The following is a 13,109-nucleotide window of genomic DNA, read 5'->3' as shown; positions in this document are numbered from 1 at the left end:
AATGGATTAGGTCTCCGCTAATCGAGCCAGAAATGTCTCGTGATACGGGGTTCGAATCGTTCGACTGGTAGTAATCGTGACAGTAATCGTGACACCCTGCACTGAAGATTCCCGAAAGGATGAAACACTAGTGTCTGTAGGTATTTAATTATTATAGTAAAAAATAATTATAAATATATATATATATATATATATATATATGCAGAGGTCAACGATAAAATTGTCGCCCTAGAAAATACGATATAATTCCATTTCTGTTTTTTGTTGCAGACCATGTACTAGTTGGTAACTTGTGTACAAATCACAAGAGCGATAAGAGCATTGTATCATGTCTTACAGTGATGCAATGTTCAAGGAGCGAGATCGGAGATGTTCTACTGTACAACTCATGCTCTCTACCAATCCAAACTATGATCATTGCCAATACCCTCCAAATGTAATTCGGACGGTTCAACGCTTAAGGGCACAGCTCAATGAAGTTTCCGGCCACGGTTATGGTCTCTGGTGTGGTTTCAAGTAAAGGTCGCATAATGCCACCTCACATCTTTGAAGTTGGCTTGAGAGTCAACACCGAATGTACCTGTATGTGTTGAAGAGTGTAGTGATCGCCTGATGCAATCCGATGGCATTTCAATGGACATGAACGAAATATATGTGATTACATTTAAATCTGATTCCCTACAGCGATAGTAGTTACAGAAATCAATCTCCATTGACGTCGTGACAAATATAGATACATAAAGATAATAAAAGTAAGGATTGCATCAAAAAGAGGTTCGTATTTTACTTTCGTAACTGAATTATAAAACACCGAATACATAGATCAATATAAAGATATTACATAACAAGTGGTCCTGGATATGAACTAAAACTATATCCGATGGTGAGGCCCCACCTTGCGGGCCTTGGGGAGTGTGGAGCCACCCTTTAATTGCCATTGCTCCCAGGTCCACTCTGACCCGGAGTGGTAGTACCTGTTAGGGTTCCAACTATGGGTTAAATAGAAACCGACTTGAAAACAACAAATATATTCTATTAAAAAAATTTTCTTCAAAATCTTTGGATTCGGCATTAAATAACCCGAAAAGGGTTGATATGCCGTAAAACAAAAACAACCAACCAACCAATTGCATAACAAAGCAAAGTAACTAAACATCTACCATTAAATTTTAGACCCCCCCATACTAATACACAGATAGAAAGGTCACTAAAGTGTAACCGCGGTATCGCAACGATATTCGATATTCTATACACATCACTAGATTCTAAACCGTTATAAATAAATACCTAGAATGCCATCTTCTATAAACTTTCACAAGAAACACCCGTGTAGCAGAAAACACTATTAATAATTTCTCCCACTCTTTATCTGTACCTAAACCTAAACGTAGATTACATGAACAAAACTTCTTTCTTAGAACTGCACGCCTATGAAATTGTCTTCCGTTTTCCTGCTTTCCAGCTGACTACAATATGGTTGTCTTCAAGTCTAACGTAAACAAGTTTTTGATGAGCCATTCCATAGAAGTTAACAAATTTACCGAATTTCCATTACTAACGATTACTTTATTGACCAATTGTCTACTGTACACTCTTTAACCCTTATCCTCGAGTGGCCTCTTAGCCTTTGTAAATATATATATATAAATCTCTGTTTAAATTTACGTATGTATGTATGTATGTATGTATGTCTACCTAAAACTTGCGACAGTGGCGACGGATTTTCATGAGATCAGTATCGTATTGAAGCCGACCCTTCGGACGACAAATATCGAAAAATTGGCTAAAAACATTAATTCCCTCACCATCTACTGGGCACTTTTCTACAAGGAGGGGTCACTTTTTTCACCGATATTTTCGAAAGTCACACCCTCTTTTCGATTTTTCTGATTGACAAGCCTTAATTTAAACGTTTGTCATTTTCGGTTTGGCGATGGACGCAACGGCAAAGACGTTACTTTGTTTTAACGTTTTTTTCTTCCTTTGCGATATGGGTTCGAGCCTACCTGCCTACTACCACATTTTTTTTTGCTACACACACCTCCAAACACCCGGGCAATATATATATATATATATATATATATATATATATATATATATATATAAACACAGATAAAAAGATGATTAAAGAGTAAGAATTGAAAGCAGATTTCATATTCTACTTGAACTCTAAACCCTAAATAAATAGATTTGTTTAGAATTCAACGATGGGTGTAAACAATGAAATCTACTTTATGCACGGTGCTTACTTTTCAATTGCATAGTGGAACGATAAAATTGCAACCATTGAAAAGACGACATGTTTCCATTTCTTCTTTTGTCGCGGATCATCTACTAGTTGGCTAGTTGTGGACAAATCCCAAGAGAGATAGGAGCCTTCTATCATGTCTGAAAGTGACACAATATTCAACGAGCGAGATCGGAGATGCGCCGCTGTACATCTCATGCGCTCTACTGATCCAAGTTATGACAACAGGACCATTGCCCTCACCCTCAAAATGCACCGCTGGTTTGCTACGAATAACTGGGTCATGTCCACGGTGGTGAAAACAAAGTTTCCGGACACGGTTATGGTCCTTGGTGTGGTTTCAAATGAAGGCCACATCATGACGCTTCATATCTTCGAAGTCGGTTTAAAAGTCAACACCAAAGTGTACCCGCATGTGCTGAAGAGTGTGGTGATCCCCTGGTGCTATCAGTTCGTCGCCGCCAGACCCTGGGTGTGGCATCAGGATTTGGCGCCAAAAAGACCCAGGCTTGGCTCCAACAGGAGTGCTACGACTTTGTACTTTCTATTACTGGCTCTTCTCCTCCTCCCTACCTGAACCCGCTAAACTACTTCGTTTGCATATACGTCGAGAACATCGAGAGTATTCGTCGAGCTCCCGCCTGTGCTTGTGGAAAAGGCATGCTCCTAGTTCCTGATCCGTATCGATGTGGTGATTGGGGCTTAAAGCAGCTACATTGAATAGATGCCAGCTCTACTACATTATTAAGTTACTTGGATTGATTTTTAAATAAAAGTTTAAAAATATAGCCGTAGTGTTATTTTCTTTATCGTTTTAACGCGTACACTATACAGCAAATTTCAGGTTAAGAAATACATGCCATATAAGACCTGCTCTTGTGTAAAAAAAGTATGCTGATATTAAATCTGACCTTAATTTCTCTAGATTAAGCACCGTTTACGTGTACTGTAAATCATATCTTATTATTATTAGTTATGAATGAAAAACACAGAATTGTCAGTTTAAACAACATTTTGTCTTCTTAACCCTCTTGTGCCGTCGTCCCTTTTTTTTATTTCAGCAATAGTCTGCCAACATTCCAGCGTTTCATTTTCATTTAAAACGTTACTCCATCACTGAAATATCTTGATAGAATCTCACACCATGTTCATCACTCAGGTCATTAAGGTTCCTCGGAAAATTCTTGAAAGTGACAATTTTGTGAAAAAAAAACTGTATCTAATTCGATAAAAAAAAAGAAAAAAAAAGAAACCAGAAATAGATTTTCTTGCCACTATGCATTAAAAAATGGCCACAGATGTTCTGTACTTTTTTGAATGTGGCAAGAGAAGGAGAGAATCAGAGAGAGAGAGAGAGAGAGAGAGAGAGAGAGAGAGAGAGAGAGAGAGAGAGAGAGAGAGAGAGTGAGTGAGAGAGAGAGAGAGAGGGAGAGAGAGAAATATGAAAGGAAACGAAACTAAGAGAAAAAAGTAGTAAATACACACACACACACACACACACACACACACACACACACACACACACACACACACACACATATATATATATATATATATATATATATATATATATATATATATATATATATATATATATATATACAACCTGGACTGGCATTAATCGTTACACTCTGAACTTATGATTCCCGAAAGGATGAAACACTAGTGTCTGTAGGTATTTAATTATTATAGTAAATAATTATATATATATATATATATATATATATATATATATATATATATATATATATATATATATATATATATATATATATAACATTTTCTTTCAATAAATATCATTTGCACATTATGTTTGTCTCTGTGTATTAACACAGAGTTTAGAATACAGTGATCAAAGTAGAATAATCAATATTGTTCAGATTCTGTATGTATTATTTAATTATTTCCCTATGTGGGTATTTGTATAGAAAAGGAAGATAATTAGAGATGATCACAGTATCTCACCGTGATTTCATATTGTACACAAAATCATTTTATTTAAAACCCTACATTCTAAACACATATATAGGGATTTAATTCAAGAATAAGACCAGTACCTTAGCGTGATTCGGTGTTCTACTTGTGCCACTGAATTCGGAATAGAAAAAACTTAAATCACACAATTGATATTCTTGTAGTGTTATGCACGTTTAGATATCGTCAATTAATCATTCGACATTTTTTTTCTTCTGTTTTTTATCTATTAATTTTTTTTCTTTTGTGTTTTATACAAGCAACTTTCTTTTTGTTAACGACCTACTCTTTTTTCCCCAACGACTGATGTGAGAACCTTCCAATTTTTTGGTCGTGTCCTCTTCGCGCTTCTTTGCAGCGATTTCTCTAATTACGTCTTCCTATGACGTCGGTTAGCCAGGATAAAAAAAAAAAAAAAAAATGAGCGAGAGAGTTCATTCCACGTATGTAATTATGAGAAACTATCGTCTCTGGCATCTTTCGATTGCGATTTGATGAAGTCTTATTAGTGAAAGAATGACAGGAAGTATAAGGGTGGAAAGAACAAAGTTGGAGAGAATGAGAGAATGAGAGAATGAGAGACGAAGAAATAGCTAGAGAAGGAAAGAATCAGAGAGAGAGAGAGAGAGAGAGAGAGAGAGAGAAATGAAAAGAGGGAGACAAAAGTATGAAAGGAAACGAGACTAGGAGAAAAAAGAGTAGTAACAATATATATAGATATATAATATTTTTTCAATATATTTCATACATATACACGCTAGCGTTTCATACATTTACAATCATCAGTGCAGGAGATGATAATTACCGCTGTGGGACTCGAACTCAGTCAACAAAGACAACCTTGTCTTAGTAGGCTAGAGTTCTTCTCCACAGACATCGGGAATTAACATTCAAATTGAAGTTATTTATACACACACGCATATATATGTATAATATTTAAAAGAAAGAATACGACACAAACCTAATCTCATTATAAATTTATTTCAACCCCAAAACAGGCCTTTTCAAACAAACTGGCCTATTCAGATTAGCATCTGATTTATACGGTGATAGTTTGTGTTGTAAACGTTTTTGTAACCATTAAGTATGTTCTACTTCGCATTGAACTCTCACACTAAGGCATTTCTACAGAAACTTGCTTATCCTTTTGCGTTAACTCTCTTTCTCTCTGTCTCTGTCTGTCTGTCTGTCTGTCTGTCTGTCTCTCTCTCTCTCTCTCTCTCTCTCTCTCTCTCTCTCTATATATATATATATATATATATATATATATATATACTATCATGAATACCCAGCGTTGCCAGGGTTGACATGAAGTTTGGTTTGGCCACACCTGCTATACTAAGAATATCGAGCAGTTTTTCTTTATTATATGTCAACTCTATCGTTACCCAAACAAAAGTTTAAAAAATAAAAGAACGAATGAAAACACGAAAATGATAACTTCTCCCTCCTGTCCGAAAAAATAAAGAAGTACGTGACAAACTCTCTACCAGATATTTCGACGGAAGGGATACGAAGGGAAGCTATTCCCCGGATATTGAGCACCTTTTTATGACAATAACACTTATTATCATTATAAATAATAATAATAATAATAATAATAATAATAATAATGACAATTATTATTATTATTATTATTATTATTATTATTAATAATAACAATTATAAAATATTATTAATAATAATAACGATTATAAATTATTATGATAATAGCAATTGTTATTAATAATAATAAAAATTATTATTATTATTATTAATAATGATAATAACAAATATAAATTAATAATAATAACAATTATGAATTATTAACAATAATAATAATGATTATAAATTATTATTAATAATATAAATTATAAATTATTATTATTAATAATGACAATTATAAATTGTTATTATTATTAATAATAATAACAATTATTATTATTATTATTATTATTATTATTATTAATAAGATTAATATAATAATAACAATTATTATTAATAATAATAACAATTTTTAATCGTTATTATAATAACAATTATTATTATTGTTAATAATAATAAAAATATTAATAATAACAATTATAAATTATTAATAATAATAACAATTATATATTGTTTATAATAATAACAAGTATTATTATTATTATTATTATTATTATTATTATTATTATTATTATTATTATTATTATTATTATTATTATTATTATTATTATCATTATTATGTAATAGTGTTGATGAATATCTCGGCACAATTTCTTTAAAAGACCAGACAAGTATCGCAATGATATCGAATATATTTTTGGATGTATCACATGAAGGAATTGAACGATTTTTTCTTTTTCTTATTACCGTCACCGTCATTCATTATTACATGATTTGCATTTATCAACAGGAAATCGTTAACTTTATTTATTTTGTTTAAATGTTAGAACAAGATTAAAATAAAAAGACAAGTTTTCAGCCTTATGCCTTTATAAAGTAACATGTTTAGTTTTATGCCTTTATAAAGTTACATGTTTAGTTTTATGCCTTCATAAAGTTACATGTTTAGTTTTATGCCGTTATACAGTTACATGTTTAGGTTTATGTCTTCATAAAGTTACACGTTTAGTTTTATGTCTTTATAAAGTTACATGCTTAGTCTTATGCCTTTATAAAGTTACATGTCTAGTCTTCTGCCTTTATAAAGTTACATGTTTAGTCTTATGCCTTTATAAAGTTACATGTTTAGTCTTATGCCTTTATAAAGTTACATGTTTAGGTTTATGTCTTCATAAAGTTACATGTTTAGTCTTATGCCTTCATAAAGTTACATGTTTAGCCTTATGCCTTCATAAAGTTACATGTTTAGTCTTATGCCTTTATAAAGTTATGTGTTAAGTCTTATGCCTTTATAAAGTTACATGTTTAGTCTTATTCCTTTATAAAGTTACATGTTTAGTCTTATGCCTTTATAAAGTTATGTGTTAAGTCTTATGCCTTTATAAAGTTACATGTTTAGTCTTATGCCTTCATAAAGTTACATGTTTAGTCTTATGCCTTTATAAAGTTACATGTTTAGCCTTATGCCTTCATAAAGTTACATGTTTAGTCTTATGCCTTTATAAAGTTACATGTTTTGTCTCATGCCTTTATAAAGTTACATATTTAGTCTTATGCCTTCATAAAGTTACATGTTTAGTCTTATGCCGTTATAAAGTTACGTGTTTAGTTTTATGCCTTTATAAAGTTATGTGTTAAGTCTTATGCCTTTATAAAGTTACATGTTTAGTCTTATGCCTTTATAAAGTAACATGTTTAGTCTTATGCCTTTATAAAGTTACATGTTTAGTCTTATGACTTTATAAAGTTACATGTTTAGTCTTATGCCTTTATAAAGTTACACGTTTAGTTTTATGTCTTTATAAAGTTACATGTTTAGTCTTATGCCGTTATAAAGTTACGTGTTTAGTTTTATGCCTTTATAAAGTTATGTGTTAAGTCTTATGCCTTTATAAAGTTACATGTTTAGTCTTATGCCTTCATAAAGTTACATGTTTAGTCTTATGCCTTTATAAAATTGTGTTAAGTCTTATGCCTTTATAAAGTTATGTGTTAAGTCTTATGCCTTTATAAAGTTACATGTTTAGTCTTATGCCTTTATATAGTTACATGTTTAGTCTTATGCCTTTATAAAGTTACGTGTTTAGTCTTATGCCTTTATAAAGTTACATGTTTAGTTTTATGCCTTTATATAGTTACATGTTTAGTCTTATGCCTTTATAAAGTTACATGTTTAGGTTTATGTCTTCATAAAATTACATGTTTAGTCTTATGCCTTCATAATGTTACCTGTTTAGCTTTATGCCTTCATAAAGTTACATGTTTAGTCTTATGCCTTTATAAAGTTACATGTTTAGTCTTATGCCTTTATATAGTTACATGTTTAGTCTTATGCCTTTATAAAGTTACATGTTTAGTCTTATGCCTTTATAAAGTTACATGTTTAGTCTTATGCCTTTGTAAAGTTACATGTTTAGTCTGATGCCTTTATAAAGTTACATGTTTAGTCTTATGCCTTTATAAAGTTACATGTTTAGTCTTGTGCCTTTATATAGTTACATGTTTAGTCTTATGCCTTTATATAGTTACATGTTTAGTCTTATGCCTTTATATAGTTACATGTTTAGGTTTATGTCTTCATAAAGTTACATGCTTAGCTTTATTCCTTTATAAAGTTACATGTTTAGTTTTATGCCTTTATAAAGTTACATGTTCAGTTTTATGCCTTTATAAAGGTAAGTTTCTTATTTATGGCTTCATAAACGTCAGTTTTTTTAGTGTTATGACTTCATAAAATTAATTTTTTTTGCTGTATGATTTAATCATAAATGTAGGTTTCTAGTCTTTAGATATCAAAAAGTTAGATTTGTAGGCATATGACTTAAGAAAAGTAGATTGTAGCTTCATTACTTCATAAAGGAACGTTGTTAATTTGTATGACTTCATAAGTGTAAAATTTTAGCCTCATGACTTCATAAAGCTGTTTTTGATCTAATAACTCCATGCATTTGGACGTTATTTTTACAGCTATTTTATATAAACAACATTCGCGTTATTCATAGGAATGTTCCCAATTTGCGAAAAAAATGTTCTATGCTGATTTAAATATTGCCAGATGGAACTATTTCCTAGTAAATTGTTAGAAAGACGACGGAGAAAAGGAAATGTTGGTGTGACTAATGTACCCATTAACCTATTTAAAGTTACTAAGATCACAAATCTCCAACGGAGAATTGGGTTTGTTAGTTTGACTTATTTCGGATGTATTAGATTCAATATTTTTTCAATAATTAAAGTATGAGTTTTAAATTTAGTGCAGTTAATTATGAATTTGATGCTCTTGTTTACTTCAAATAACGTTACATATATATTTTCATTTATATATTCGTCCTCTTTTGTAACAGTGTTTACTACTACTACTACTACTACTACTACTACTACTACTACTAGTACTGCTGCTGCTTCTTAAGGATTTCTATTTCAGTTTGAGAATGTATAATACCATTAAAAATCGTTTTTAATTAGTTTATTTAAGATGTCTAATTATTTTAATGTTAAGAGGTTTTCGTGTCAAGGAAGTTCAATTTTCTCGGTGTCGTATGAGTGTGTGTGTGCGTGCGTGCGTGTGTGTGTATGTGTGGGTGTATGCACGCGCGTGTATGCATTCGTTTATATAGTGACAGTATATTTTGTTTCTGACTGGTATACTTAAGAAATAAATCTTGAGTTATTGAGTCCTCGTGTATAATTTTAGTCATTCAATAAATTTAAACATTTATGACGTGAAATGGTTAAATTTCAAATCAAAAGATTTTTTATTATTCTATGTAAGACAAAGAATACATTTGAAATATGATAACTCCTTATCCTATAGAATTTCGATGTCTATCATCTCTTCAGAGGAGAACATATTAGCAAATAATTATAATAGTTTTACACCTTATTTGCTAAAGTCAGTGAGACATGGAAAATCACAATTAAAAGTGTTTTTAAATATTTAAATATCATAGAGTAAGGAAATTTGGATGTGAATTTTTATATCGTTTTCATTAACTTCCCTTACTCTATGATATTTAAATATAAAGTTGGCGGTAAGGTAAAAAGTTATAATTATCTCGTCTTCTTCTTCTTCTTCTTCTTCTTCTTCTTCTTCTTCTTCTTCTTCTTCTTCTTCTTCTTCTTCTTCAACAACAGTACAACTCGTGTAAAAGCAAACGTAAAAAGAAAGGTTAGGGTTTGTACAATAAGTAAGTATACAGCGTACATGCAGCAAATATGGGGATCAAGGTATGGTATGTTTTTTTTTTGGGGGGGATAGATATAGAACTGTTTGGTGTTAAAAAAACAAACCTAAAATGGCAAAATGCCACGTTTTTTCCAACTCCCCCCAAAACTTTAAAATGACGACTTTTACAAGTTTTCAAGTGTGCTAAAAATGAATATCCTATTTAAATTTGGGGCAGATTAGTAGTTTTCATGATATGAAGAAATACCTTTTTCAAAAAATGAGGGATCAATTTCCTATATAAAGTTAACGGAACATGAACACCCACTTTCTGGCCATCTAGTAATTTGTTCATATCATAAAAACGAATTTAACTGTGATATTCGTTTTTAGTACCCCCGAAAACCGTCGATGTTTTAGAATTTGTCATTGTTCTGAGGGAGACAACTGTCTTTTAATAAGAGATTCGTTCAGCAGAAGGAAAACATCGCCGCTCGGAAAGCGTAAAAGGTAAAAATACAAGGAAGGAGTAGTGTTTGTAGAATTAGTAAGTATATAGCGTACATGCGGAAAATTTAGGGTTCAGGATATGTTAACATTTTTTGGAGGGGGTGAAGATATAAAACTATTTGGTGTTATAAAAAGAAACTATAAATATTTAAAAAATAAAAATTGAATGGCCCGTAATAAAGCAAAACGGAATGAAAAAATCGCCATTCGTAAAGTTTCTTGCCTAATTTCATGGCATTTTGCAATTTCTAATGTTTTGTGGCTATTAGATTTGTATCCTTCGAGGAGTTGTTTCGGTAGCAGATGGAGGCTGGAAAATATTCAAGTTTCTCTCTCCATCCTCTCTTTTTCTTTTCTTTTTCTTTTTCTTTCTTCTTTTTTTCTCATTTTTTTCTTATGGCTTGTTTAAAAAAACACTCCATAAATTAGAAACAATTTCGAATTAGATTTCAAAGACATAGGAGGCCTGTTGAGGCTGGATCTCTAAATGAGGTGCAGCTGAGACATGTATGCACATATGTAGCCATAAATAAACACGCCATATATATATATTGTCTCCACGAAATTTGATTTATGATATATCGTATAGTTTATCTCTCTCTCTCTCTCTCTCTCTCTCTCTCTCTCTCTGTATATATACGTTGTGTGCATGTGTGTGAGTTCCTTCCTTATAGGTTCCGAAATGACTGAACCTATCTTTTGCAAATTTCAAACAAAGGTAGTTTATGTCTGCCAGTGTTCTTAAATATATTTTATACATAAATCGATACGATAAGTATCGAACATTGAAAAAATCCGACCCTAAAAATATTTTTTTTTACTTATAGATAAAAAAAAAAGTTTTTACAGGAGAATATTTTCCGTTACACCGGCAATGGTAATAATAAAATCTTAACAAATGATTTCTTAAAAAAGACAAAAAACAAAAACAAAAAAAAACAACAACAGAATTAGCGACATTTTGATATATAGCTGAGTGGAAGAGCATTCAACTACAAACCGAATAATCCCATGTTAAGCCCCGGATGTACAACATTTTACTTTTTTTCTTATTAATGAGTTCAGTTTACGATGAAAGAAGAGGTACTATTTAAAATCGCCGCAAATCATTTCTTCGTTTGTATATATTAAAACTAAACATTAATCAGAAGTGAGTTTCCGGGCTATTCATCGTCAAGCCCAAATATCAGCTGACGTGATATTGTAAACAAACACAGACAGAATTTGATGAACAACATCATTATTTTGTTTATTTATTTTTTTTTTTGCGATTTTGTCCACCGGGCAAATTATTCCTCGTAATATATAATAATCAATAAAGAATTGATTCTATATTAATATATAAGCAATCTGCATAAATAAAAAAAATATCATGCTCAAGCGTATTGTACGACCGGGCAACACCGGGTGCCTAGCTAGTATTTATATATATGTTACAAATGTTCATAAAATTGGAATAATAGCATTCTCCCTTTTAATCGATATTTGTGGTGGTTTTTCTCATAAATATTCTTATGAGAAACGATCATCGAAATCTCAGCAATCTTTCCATTCCCGCTGTTTCGTGGAGAAGCTAAGTGGGTCTCTGCTTTTAATGCATGCTGCTCAAAGCCGGACACTTCCGTTATGGAAATATCGTTTCCGGTAGCTTACCGGAAATGCAAGAACAGTTTACATTTTATGTGCTTTCACACTATTGCCGCGTGTGACCCTGTCCTACGGAATGCACCAAAAGTTCACGCCCTTCTTGGTAAATTTTTTCTGATCATTTGTGTAATTTACTAAAAGCACACAAGTCTGACACAAGATGAACAAATGTTGTTACAGCTAATTTATTCGAACTGTACATGATAAACTTATGTTTCAATCTTAGATAGTTTTATGTTTAAAACGGGAATATAATTTATTTTGTGTTTTTCTTATAAAGCTATACTAATAAATGTATCGTGCATTCATGAAATACTGGGAAAACTTCAAAATGATATTATACTTTCTAACTTCTAACTCTAAATATATTGAGTAAGCAAATAAAGTGTCTGTCTATTATTTGGGTTATTCTGACTGCTGTTTCCATTCTGAGTTTTATTATCATAACGTTTCGATCGGTGTAGCCTCTGACCTTCTTCTGGAATCTTTCTATCCGACCCAGAAACCTAGGAATTAAAAACTGAACCCCGCTTTTTAATCAACGGGGTAGAATGCTCTCTTTCTATGAGCGATGACCAAGTAGAAGTCTTAAATAATTTGCAATTGTATTCTTTGTATTTTCCGTACTGGGGATTGGACTTTCACCCCCACTCCCCAGAAGACTGTCACTTAAAACTGAATTTACATAGTATTTTATCCGTTACGCCACCGGTTCTTGTGTATAATTTGAATATGAAATTTAGGAACTGTAAACAGATTTTTGTTTTTAGATTTTGCATGACCTTTCTACTTATCATTATAGATTACTACTTATTACTGCATAGTAATAATTCTATCTATCTATCTATCTATCTATCTATCTATCTATCTATCTATCTCTCTCTCTATATATATATATATCTACATCTCTCTCTCTTTCTCTCTCTCTCTCTCTCTCTCTATATATATATATATATATATATATATATATATATATATGTG

The sequence above is a fragment of the Euprymna scolopes genome, chromosome 8 (assembly GCF_053919585.1).
Source record: "Euprymna scolopes isolate OS-2025 chromosome 8, ASM5391958v1, whole genome shotgun sequence".
Lineage (NCBI taxonomy): Eukaryota > Metazoa > Mollusca > Cephalopoda > Sepiida > Sepiolidae > Euprymna > Euprymna scolopes.
This window is presented reverse-complemented; position numbering follows the sequence as displayed.